Genomic DNA, 12,709 nt, shown 5'->3' with positions numbered 1-12,709 from the left:
GAGTTGAAAAGGACATCCACCCAAAAACCTGCACACAGATATTTATGGAAGCTTTATTTAGAATCGCTCAAACGGAAGCAGCCACGATGCCCTTCCTCTGGCAGGTATGTGGATAGACGACTGCTACATGCAGACAATGTAAAGTTATCTAGATACAGAGAAAGGAGCTATCAAGCCATGAAACCGACATGGAGGAAATGTACATGCCTTACTGCTAAGTAAAGAAGTCAATAGAAAAGGCTACATATGATTCCCACTATACAACATTCTCGAAAAGGCGAAACTAGAGACAGTGAAACAAATCAGTGGTTTGGGGGGTTCAGGAAGACACAGGGGGGATGAGTAGGTGAAACACAGGGGGTGTGTATGGCAGAGGGCATTCTCTGTATGATACTGGAAAGGTGGACGCCCCACGCTGTGCCTTTTTCAAAACCCATACAACATGCAACATAAAGAGTGTTAATTGATGTTAACTAATTAACTGATGTTAATTGATGTGGGAAACAAAGGCAAAAGAAAAATTAAATTTCCTCACTATCTACAGCCCACTGATATGACCTTGAAGCAGACAGAGTGACCTTTTTCTAGGAACTCAGCTACCTGGATGTTAATACTTTGCAAAGGGCAAAGGCAATCTTAGCCCGGCTGCCAGGATCCTCTACTTTAACATATAAAAATTCCTTTGGAAACTTCCTTTATCTCTAAACTCTCAAGATACAGGTTGGCAGGGGCGCCTGGGTGGCTCAGTGGGTTAAAGCCTCTGCCTTCGGCTCAGGTTATGATCTCAGGGCCCTGGGATTGAGCCCCGAGTTGGGCTCTCTGCTCAACAGGGAGCCTGCTTCCTCCTCTCTGCCTGCCTCTGTGTCTACTTCTGATCCCCTTCTCTGTAAAATAAATAAATAAATAAATAAATAAACTGAAGGTCGCTGCTCCAAATTCTGGAGTCTTCACTGGGCCGCCCTGGTGTGTCTCTTTTCTTCTCCATCACCCGCCTCAGTGCAGGGACCCCACAAGTGTGGAAACCCTTGACGGAGTCCCTGTTGCTTGGAGCTAGACCTCGCAGTCCCCCCACTCTAGGTGGAGACATCCTGCTTCAGCTTCTGCTCCCGAATCTTCGGCTCTTCCATGGTGGGAATACTCATTCTCTCCGGGGATAGCCCCCACCCTCCTCATGGGGCTTGGGCAGGCCACACCATCACAAAATAGGGCTACATATCCCCAGGTCAGACTGGGGCACCATCTGCAGTCGGCCAGCCCAGACCAGTGGTTCAGGAAAGGATGACCTGCCCAGCTCAGCCATCCTCCTGTTTGCAGATGGTCGGACTGCGCTTGTGCATGCACACATGATTTTCCCCTGCATAGAGTGGAAAATCCAGATTAAAAAAAAAAAGTCTCTTGACTAACAGACCCAGGTTACATAACTAATCCTTGTCTTAGTCTAAAGCAGCCGGCTCGGGGCTTCCCCAAGGGCAGCCAGCAGTTTCTGCTTCACAGCTGCCTGACCAAGAGGGTCCACGGAGCTGATCCTTCAAGAACAATCTAGAACAAAGGAAAGGTCTTCCTCACAAAATGTTTATATTGTTATAAAGTTTATTTAAGTCATCTCTACACCCAACGTGGGGCTCGAACTCACAACCCTGAGATCAAGAGTCGCATGCTCTACTGAGTCAGCCAGGCACCCCTGTTTATAACCTTGATTTATTTTTTACGATTTGTTGATTTATTTTGGGGAGGAGGGGCAGAGGGGAAGAATCCCAAGCAGACTCCCTGCCAAGGACAGATTTCCCACCCCACAGGGCTTGATCGCATGACCCTGAGATGGATCACAACCTGAGCCAAAATCAAGAGTTGGACATTTAACCAACCCAGGCGCCCCCATAACCTTGAAAATGGCAGGTTCTAGTGATGTAGTTTTTTGGATATTGTTGTGTTGGTGAGGTTGGTGGGGTCCGGGGCCAACAGCGAGGAAAGAATTCTTGAGACGTCTTTGGTGCAGAAGGGTAGTTTTATGAAAGCAAGGGGCAGGACTGAGGGCTGCCTGCTGCTCCTGGCTGCCCCAGGCTGCCCCAGGATTGTGAGCAGGACCTGATTCTATACCTCAGGGGGTGGGAGAAGTAAAGAAAAGGGGAGGTCCAAGAGGACTTTCATATGCTAAAGAAGACGGGTGGGGGGTGGGGGCGGGGGGGGGGGTGGGCTCCTGGAAGAATGTTAGAATCTGCCTATCTCAAGTATTTGCCAATTGGCGGCAGGTTGTAGAGACGCTTAATTTTATGTGTTTCCTACTGCCTTTGTTTCTCACCCCACTAGCATCAGCATTTTTTTTAAACATTTTATTTATTTATTTGAGAGAGAGAGAGAGACAGTGAGAGAGAACATGAGCGAGGAGAAGGTCAGAGGGAGAAGCAGACTCCCTGTGGAGCTGGGAGCCTGATGCTGGACTCGATCCTGGGACTCCAGGATCATGACCTGAGCCGAAGGCAGTCGCTTAACCAACTGAGCCACCAGGCGCCCTAGCATCAGCATTTTTAAGACCCATTCTCCCATGGCACCCATGATAGAATAATCTTATTAAAGCGAGTATTTGATAATTTGGTAGATTACAAATGGCACCGTAATTCGATTTAATTTGTGTTTCTATGATTACGCAGAAAATGGAAATTTTTTGTGCACTTTATTTCTTATTATGTGAATTGTCTGTTTAGAGCATGAACCTATTTCTGTTAAGTGTTGGAAACACTTTTCCCAGTTTTTTATTTTCATTTCAATTTTATTTTTTGACATTCTAAACATTTAAATTTTGTCTAATGAAATCTCTCCATGTTTTCCTTTATGGTCTCTGTCTTCTGTGTTGTGTTGAGAAAGAGCTACCTGACCCCGAACGGAAGTAAATAATCACTTAACTGCGGTCATGTTTAGTCCATTTGGGGTTAAATGCAGCGGAAGGGATCCAATCTGGTTATTTCCATACATGTTGCCAATTTCCCAAGAAGGCCTTTCATTGATTAATCTCTTCTTTCCTCACACTGCTTTGAAATGCTGCCTTTATTAGTTTTGTGACCCTTATGCACCAGTTTCTTTGTTCTTGAAATCCCTGCTGTCCAGAGATGCGACAACGATTAAATGAAGTCACATTTTCAAAGCCTGTAGCATGGGAACACAGAATCCGCTCCAAACACGCTGGTTCTCTGCCCTTCTCCTTCTCCAGACCGTTACTCCCTCCTCATGCCATATGCATCTACGGTTTGACCTTGGGATTCTGGGAATGGTTCCAGCCACACAGAAGGTGCTTACTCAGGCCTCACTGTTTGGCCCCCAAACTTCTCTTTGGCCTGTTAGTGCCTCAGCCAAGGTGACCTTGCTCAGGAGGGCTGGGTGGGTGAGGATGGTAGTTATCCAGTGCTGAGGACTTGGTGGGGGTGGAGGGGGAGTCAGGGGAAACTTCACAGGAAAGGTGACCTTGGAGCTGGGTTCAGTGGGGGAGAGAAATTGGGCAGGTGGAGAAGGGAGAAAGGGCATCCCAGGCCAAAGGAATAGATCAAAGCAAGAGTGGGAGGGAGCCCTGGTAGAAATCAAGAGGTGCAGGAGGCTGGACCAAATCAGGGAGGGTGTTGTCTGTGCACGGGAAAGGGTAGGGATTCATTGAAGTGGGAGAGTCTCGTGATCACACGTGTATTTTAGGAAGATGAGCCCAGGCCAGATGGCAGGTGGGGAGCCCTAGGGGGCTGCTGAGATAAGGCAGATAAGATGGGTGGCAGCCAGGACCAGGGTGGTGGCCTCAAGGATAAAAGGAAATGGGCAGCTTTCAAAAACATCTAATTAACTAAAAAGAGAAGGACTGGCAATGGGTTGGAGGTGGAAAGGGGTGTGAAGGAGAACCCCAGGTTCCCGGCTTGGGCAACTGTGTTGATGGTGAAGGATTTACTGAGATGGGAGCACTAGAAGGGGAGCTCGTTTGGGCCCGGGGTTGGGGAGGACAAGAAATCCACTGAAAGGGTTGGGGCTAGAGAAGACACAGAAAAATTTGATGTCTGCAAAACTCAGTGTATTCTTGTAGGCATTCCAGGCATCTGTTCCGGAAGGGTAGAACCAAGGAGGTGGCAGAGGGATGGTGGGAAGGGGATGGTTTGAAAAATATTTAGGAAGTTGAGTCAACGCGATCTGGCAGATGCTTTGATTTTTTTTTTTTTTAAAGATTTTATTTATTTATTTGACAGAGAGAGAGATCACAAGTAGGCAGAGAGGCAGTCAGAGAGAGAGAGGAGGAAACAGGCTCCCCGGTGAGCAGAGAGCCCGATGCGGGAGAGAGAGGAAGAAACAGGCTTCCCGGTGAGCAGAGAGCCTGATGCGGGCCTCGATCCCAGGACCCTGGGACCACCACCTGAGCCGAAGGCAGAGGCTTTAACCCACTGAGCCACCCAGGCGCCCTGCTTTGATTTTTTTAAGAGAGGGACAAAGCTTGGCTATTACGACCAGGGAGGGGAACCAGGCCTGAAAGTGCCTGTCTTTGGAATAGTGAGCACAGGGAAAGGAGGAGGTTTGGTGGGAAGATGCATTCATTAAGGCAACAATTCGCAATTAAGCACCTACTCTATGCCAGGCACTGTATTTAGGACGGAGCAAGGACAAAATCTCTGCTCTAGTGAGACTGAAATTCTGTGAGGAGAGCTAGACAATGAAGAAACACACAAACATATGTCAAGCAGTAAAAAGTGTTATGGAGGAAAATAAAGTGGGTGGGTGGGGTCTGCAATTTTAAAATATATTTTTATTTTATTTTTAAGTAAGCTCTATAACCAGCGTGGGGCTGGAATTCATGACCCTGAGGTCAAGAGTCACAAACTCTACTGAGTCTGCCAGGTGCCCTGGTCCACAGTTTTTCAAAGACATGACCAGGCATGGTCTCATTGACAAGGTGTCATATAGACAGAGACTTGGAGGGGCAAGCACATTCTAGGCAGAGGAAAGAGCATGTGCAAAGGCCCTGAGGCAAGAACAGGGTCTGAGGAAGACTGAGGAGGCCAGTGTGGTAGAGCAAGGGGAGGAGTGGCAGATAATGGGATAGGAGGGGTAGCAGAGGTAGGTCCTGTGGGGCCTTGCAGGCCCTTATAAAGACTTCAGCTTTTACGCTAAGAAAGCCAGAATGGCTTTTGAGAGTTTTGAGCAGAAGAGGATCCTAAATGGCTTGTATTTTATTTATTTATCTATTTATTTATTTATTTAAAAGATTTTATTTATTTGACAGAGATCACAAGTAGGCAGAGGCAGGCAGAGAGAGAGGGAAGCAGGCTCCCTGCTGAGCACAGGGCCGAACGCGGGGCTCGATCTCAGGACCCTGAGATCATGACCTGAGCTGAAGGCAGAGGCTCCAACCCACTGAGCCACCCAGGCACCCCTGTAAATGGCTTGTATTTTAGAGGCTTAGTAAGTGAGAATTCCTTGGTCACTTCCTAGCTGAGTGGTGACCTCGGATGAGTTATTTAATTTCTCTGTGCCTCAGTTTCATAATCTGTAAAATGGGGATAATAACAGTAATCACTTTGTATGGTTATTACGAGGATTAAATATAGTTAATATAAAAGAAGCCCTCAGAACAGTGTCTGGCACATTCTAAGCTCCATAGACTGGGAGCAACAATTACCATAATGATCATTAAGGCTGCTGGTGTTGAGAACAGACTGGAGGGGACCAGAGTGGAAGCAGGGACACTATCTGGGCAGCTCCTGCAGTGGTCCAGAGCCCTAGGAGAATGGTGAGGGTGGCTTGGACCAGAATGGTTATGGTGGAAGTGGAGAGAAGTGGTCAGAATGAGGAAGAGTGATAGCATCTGCCAGCGGATCACACATGAAATATGAGAGAAAGGGGAACCAGAATGGCTCCAAGGATTTTTGCCCTGAGCACATGGAAGCTGGAGTTGCCATTTACTGAGTTGGGGAGCAACACCAGGAGTCTGGCTTTGAGGGCGATGAACAGGAGACATCGACCAGATATCTCAAGGTAAAGGCGGCAGTCGGATAAGCAAGTGGCCCAAGCTGGGGGGTGTTTGCTTGGGAGCGATCAGTATACAGTGGCTATTTCAAGCAGTGGGACCAGATGGGCTTACCAAGGAAGCAAGGATGGATGGAGAAGAGGGCCAAGGGTGAGCCTGGGAGTCTGCCATGCTAACAGCAAGGGCTCGACCCATGCCACCACCCAGCTGATGTGAGTTTTGAAAATCCTGCAAATTTTTGAAAAAGCTTGAGGAAAAGCTTTTTGGTTTTGTCAGCAATCTCTCAAATGTTCGAAGTAGCATTTTCTAAGACACAGAATTGGGACAGGCTTGGGAAGACAGCAGAGATGGGTAAGCACGGAGGAAGACGGGTGGGTGACCAAAGTTGAAGACTTTGCTGATCCAGAGACATTCTGAGTGGGGGTGATTTTTGTGTAAAACTGGCTTTAAGGATATGGGAATTATCGACACAACCACACACTGGTATAAAAATCATTTAACAAAAGGCAGTGGCTAAGAACATGGATTTTTAAAAAACGATTTATTTATTTGAGAGAGAGAGAGAGAGAGTGGGGTGGGGGGTAGGCAGAGGCAGAGGGTGAGAGAAAGAGAGAGAGAGAGAATCTCAAGCAGACCCCCTCCCCACACTGAGCACGGAGCCTGATGCAGGGCTCTATCACATGACCCTGAGATCATGACCTAAGCTGAAATCAAGAGTCAGATGCTTAACTGACTGAGCTGCCCAGGTGCCCCAAGAGCACGGATTTTGAAGGCGGATGAACTATGGTTCTTCAGGCTCTGCCCAGTGTGACCTTGGCTCTGCCACTTCTCTGGCCCAGCTCCTCATCTCTAAAATGGGCTCAGCTTCGTGTCTCTGTCACAGGCATTGAAAGACGTGAAATAGATTTGCTAAGTGCTTAGCATAGCTCTGGACACACACACACACACACACACACACACACACACACACACACTTCTCTACTACTAGAGCTAGCACCAACACTTCTGACACCAACATGTGGATTTTTTCTCACATTGACCCACTCTCTGACACCAGCTGGCCATCTTGTAGTTCAGTTCTGACCTAATCTTGCTAGAATTAGTGTCAGATCTCAGAAGTTAAGAGCTCAGTCCCAAGACTGCCCTCACTTTAGATGTTAATGGCAAGTCCCAGCCCACTCTACTTCAGATCTGCTGGCTATAGAAATCAGGGGTTGCCATGATTCCCTCCTGAATAAGTCCATAATTTGCTAGAAGGGCTCGCAAAACTCCGGAAAATGCTTTGCTTTCTATTACTTATTTGCTATTAAAGGATAAGACTCAGGAAGAGCCAGATAAAGGAGCTGAACAGAGCTAGGACCTGGAGGGGTGGGGCGTGAAGAGCTTCCCTGCTCTTTCTGGGGGCACCACCCTCCCAGAACCTTGATGTGTTTACCAGTCTAGAAGTTCTCGGAATTCCTTTGGTTAGGGTTTTATATGAAGACATGCTTGATTCAATCATTGGCCATTGGTGACTGAGCTCAATCTCCAGCCCCCATCCCAAGGCTGGTTTCCTTGGCAACCCCTCTCATTCTTAGGGGTTTTCCAAAAGTTACCTCATTACCATACATGCAGGTGTGACTGTAAGGGGCTTGTTATGAACAACACAAAGTGAACCTCTTAACCCTATCATTCAGAAATTCCAAGGATTTTCGCAGCTCTGTGCCGGGAACTAGAACTGGGTGATTAAATTTATCATAATTATAGCCACTATGACAGGCCCACAGTTAAGTGTTGCTATCTAATTGACAAGGAGACTAAAAGGAGAAAAAAACGATTCAGGTGGTTCAGTTGATGAAGGGTCTGCCTTCAGCTCAGGTCTTGATCTCAGGGGATCAAGCACCTCGTTGGGCTCTCTGATCAGTGGAAAGCCTGCTTCTCCCTCTGCCCCCCTGCTCATGCACTCTTTCTCTCTCTCTCTCTCAAATAAATAAATAAAATCTTAAAAACAAGGGGTGCCTGGGTGGAACAGTGGGTTATAGCCTCTGCCTTCGGCTCAGGTCATGGTCTCAGGGTCCTGGGATCAAGTCCTGCATTGGGCTCTCTGCTTGGTGGCAGGGCTGCTCCCCTCACCCCAGCCCCCCGCCTCTCTGCCTACTTGTGATCTCTGTCAAATAAATACATAAAATCTTAAAAAAAAAAATAAAAACAACAACAGGATAGAATGAAGGAGCAGTAGAGAGGGAACTGGAATCAGTATTCTGGACAAGGCTGAGCTCATTAGGTGTATGACCTGTGCAGTTACAGAGGCCTCCCAGCTCAGAATGGTTCTTGGTTTAACACTCTACTCTCCCCATCTTGAAATTTGTAATGATTTGCTCCTTGAACCTGTGTTTTGTAAAGGAAGTCCAACGGGACAGGGACGCACGCGTGTGAAGATACACCAGGTGGTGGGGAGCCGGCCCTGGCCAGCAAGTCTGGTGGGCTGTGGGCAGCATGGGTGCTGTGCCAGTTGGCCTGGCCACCCAGTGTGCACCCACATGGCGGGGCAGTCTGGGATCCGGGCCCAGATTGGCAGCAGCAGAATATGGCTGCAGTCCACCCAAGCCAGGGTGAGAGAAGGCCCCCCCCGCCGCTGGCTCACAGAAGAGCCCGTCCAGAAGATCTACAGCAACAGAAGCTCTGCAGCCTAAGTCTGGGACGGGACCTGTGCGCAGTGAACTGTCGGTGAACTATCACAAAACCAAAGCCTACGGACGGACATGGCAATAAAGTGTATCCGGGAGTTGTCAATTCTTCAGAGTCTAGTATCCCTGGTTTTGGAAACCACCGCAACATTGCAAAGCAAATATTCAGAGGCTTATGACAAGAACTCAAATTTAAAGGTCACACCTTGGGTGCCTGGGTGGCTCAGTTGGTTGAGCGACTGCCTTCAGCTCAGGTCATGATCCTGGAGTCCTAGGATCGAGTCCCGCATCGGGCTCCCAGCTCCACGGGGAGTCTGCTTCTCCCTCTGACCTTCTCCTCGCTCATGTTCTCTCTCACTGTCTCTCTCTTCTCTCAAATAAATAAATAAATAATGTTAAAAAAAAATAAAGGTCACACTTTATAGCAAATCCTTCTATTTTCTTTTTTTTTTTTTAAGATTTTATTTATTTATTTGACAGACAGAGATCACAAGTAGGCAGAGAGGCAGGCAGAGAGAGAGAGGAGGAAGCAGGCTCCCTGCTGAGCAGAGAGCCCGATGTGGAGCTCAATCCCAGGACCCTGGGATCATGACCTGAGCTGAAGGAAGAGGCTTTAACCCACTGAGCCACCCAGGCGCCCCAAATCCTTCTATTTTCATGTGAAGCTTTGTTATTCATGAGAAAGACAATTTTATTTTTTATTTTTATTTTTGAGAAAGGAAATTTTAAAATTAATTTTTCTTGTAATCAAACATAGTGTAACCAGGTGCATAAATAGGTTGTTAAAATTATAGACAAATTATGAGGTCGTTTTCAGTTTTTTTTTTTTTCCAGAGGAGAACATGAATGCAGGCCCCCCCCCATTAGAAATTGCACAGTCAAGTTTCCCACGTTTCCTAAGTGCACTGTATGAGCCTCACACTGCGAGAGCCACCTTGGCGATCGCTTAGCATCTCTCATGCCAGGTGACTGTCACTTTCAGTTTCTTTCTTTCTTTTTTTTTAAAGATTTTATTTATGGGGGCACCTGGGTGGCTCAGTGGGTTAAGCCTCTGCCTTCGGCTCAGGTCATGATCTCAGGGTCCTGGGATCGAGCCCCGCATCGGGCTCTCTACTCAGCGAGAGCCTGCTTCTCCCTCTCTTTCTCTGCCTGCCTCTCTGCCTACTTGTGATTTCTCTCTCTCTCTCTCTCTCTCTGTGTCAAATAAATAAATAAAATCTAAAAAAAAAAAACTTAAAAAAAGATTTTATTTATGTATTTGAGGGAAAGAATGAGAGAGAGAACATGAGCAGAGGGGAGGGGCAGAGGGAGAGGGACAAGCAGACTCCCCACTGAGCAAGGAGCCCGATATAGGGCTGGATCCCAGGACCTGGGGATCATGACGTGAGCTGAAGGCAGACACCTAACCAGACTGACTGAGCTACCCAGGCGCCCCTAACTTTCAGTTTCTTGTACAACTACACAAGGTACAGAAAATGTTAGAGGAAATATTAAAATGCCACTGTATAAACTTACATATAGAATTAAATTAAAAAATTAAATTCAGGTATACATGAAATAGATTTTTTTTTTAAAGATTTTTATTTATTTGACAGATCACAAGTAGGCACAGAGGCAGGCAGAGAGAGAGAGGAGGAGGAGGCAGGCTCCCCGCTGAGCAGAGAGCCCGATGTGAGGCTCGATCCCAGGACCCTGGAATCATGACCTGAGCCGAAGGCAGAGGCTTTAACCACTGAGCCACCCAGGTGCCCCATGAAATAGATTTTTTAAAGACTTAAATCTTTTGACAAATTGTTCCACAAGAATCATCAGCTCTAAATGTACTAATAACAAAAATTTTTTTTGCAGTTTTAAGTTTATGTCATTTGCATAACCCCTATTTCTTTCTTTCTTTTCTTTCTTTCTTTTTTTTTTTTTGGTAAAAGATTTTATTTATTTGACAGAGATCACAATTAGGCAGAGAGGCAGGCAGAGAGAGAAGGAAGCAGACTTACCCCCGAGCAGAGAGCCCGATGAGGAGCTCGATTCCAGGACCCTGGGATCATGACCCGAGCTGAAGGCAGAGGCTCAAACCCACTGAACTACCAAGGCGCACCCTTCCCCCTTATTTCATTTTATAAGTAATCAAATATTTTGAAAGGAAAAAAAATTATTTTAGTACCTTTAATTACACTTTTTTTTTTTTTTAAACTGCTGTGTGTATCTCTGTGTGTCTGTATAAGTAGGCTCCACCCCCCTCATGGAGTCCAACTTGGGGCTTGAACTCAGGACCCTAAGATCAAGGTCTGAATTGAGATTAAGAGTTGGGTGCTTATGGGGTGCCTGGGTAGCTCAGTCGGTTGAGCATCTGCCTTCAACTCCAGTAGTGACCTCAGGGTTCTGGGATTGAGCCCTGCATGGGGTTCCTTGCTCAGAGGGAAGCCTGCTTCTCCCTCTGCCTCTGCTCCTCGCCCTGCTCGTGCGTGTGGTGTCAAAATAAATAAAATCTTAATATAAAATAAAATGGTGCCATTAAAAAAAAAAGAGAGAGTTGAGAGCTTAACCAACTGAACCACCCAGGCACTCCTTTTTACTGCTTTTTTTTTTTTTTTAACGATTTTATTTATTCATTTGATGGACAGAGATCACAAGTAGGCAGAGAGGCAGGCAGAGAGAGAGGAGGAAGCAGGCTCCCTGCTGAGCAGAGAGCCCGATGCGGGGCTCGATCCCAGGACCCTAGGATCATGACCTGAGCCGAAGGCAGAGGCTTTAACCCACTGAGCCACCCAGGCGCCCCTTTTTACTGCTTTTTGAATTAAGAGGCCTGAAAATTATGTAGGGGCTCTGATTCTGAAAGCTAGTATTTCTTTGAAAGGATTTTCCTATTTCTCCAAATTATTCTTACTCTGTTAAAGCCTGTTGAGGCTTTTACTGATTTCTGTCAAGTCCAAGGAAAAGCCATCATGTTATCACGTTTTGAAAACCACATCACAGCATGGAAGGCTGGTCATCGTTGAGGGCAGAGATGACCGCTGTGATGTCCTCTTTATCCTAATCTGGGACCCATCTTCTCCAGCTAAGGGTCATTCTTCTGAGTAGTCCTCCCCCCGGCTCCCATAGATCCGAGTCCTTTGAATTCAGATTTTAATTTTTGAAGTCCTTTGGTAGGTAAGGTATGTGGCAAGTACTTTGGTTACTCCAGAGTGAAGGAAATAGGTGAATAATGATGACAAAAACAGAAAAGGCAAACGCAGGGTGGCGTGACTATTAAGTCATAATAACGATGTGATCGGGCTTGTTAGCAGTGACTCCGCGCATGCGCTCTGCTGTCTGGTTGGTTCGCAGTTCATTAGTCTTCTGGAAGCCTGTCAGGGAAGGGGTTACAGGTGAGGCAGCCTTCCGGAGGTAGTGAAGCTCTTGTGATTGGAAGCAGCTGCAGCCCCCAGGCCTCCTTAAAGCAAGAGGAGGGAGGTAGACCCAGGTAGTACGGAACTCCTGTCCTGCACTTTCTCTCTCTCTTTTTTTTTTTTTTTAAAGATTTTTATTTATTTCTTTGACAGACAGAGATCACAAGTAGGCAGAGAGGCAGGCAGAGAGAGAGAGAGAGAGGGAAGCAGGCTCCCTGCTGAGCAGAGAGCCCGATGCGGGACTTGATCCCAGGACCCTGAGATCATGACCTAAGCTGAAGGCAGCGGCTTAACCCACTGAGCCACCCAGGCGCCCCTGCACTTTCTCTCTTAACTGCACCTCCTTAGGAGTCTCCTCCAGCTTCCTCCCGATTGACCAATCCTTCTGCCCCATCGTGGAGGGAGGCAATCTGATTGGCTTAGTTATGGAGGGAGGGCGGTGCCTTTTAGTGCTGCCTTGGCACCTCGGCTCTGGGACCTCGCAGCCTATGGAGGGGGCGGCCCGTGGATCAGGTCCTCACCTCTGTCCAGTCAGAGGCCCCGCAGCTGGACTAAGGCGGGACTTGCGGAGGGCCATGGTGTGGGCGTAGCCGACACAGAGACCGGAACTCCCCTGCTCCTCCTCCACCACCTGAGCTCCTGCTTTTCTGCTGGGGGGCGGTTCTCACACC

At 47.4% G+C, this 12,709-nt stretch overlaps 1 pseudogene; it reads right to left on the bottom strand.

Annotated features, from left to right (window-relative positions):
* Positions 1-9,483: 9,483 nt before the first annotated feature.
* On the bottom strand, positions 9,484-9,625 carry LOC125108153 (uncharacterized; annotated as a pseudogene).
* Positions 9,626-12,709: the final 3,084 nt, after the last annotated feature.

The sequence above is a fragment of the Lutra lutra genome, chromosome 8 (genome assembly GCF_902655055.1).
Source record: "Lutra lutra chromosome 8, mLutLut1.2, whole genome shotgun sequence".
NCBI classification, from domain to species: domain Eukaryota; kingdom Metazoa; phylum Chordata; class Mammalia; order Carnivora; family Mustelidae; genus Lutra; species Lutra lutra.
This window is presented reverse-complemented; position numbering and strand designations above follow the sequence as displayed.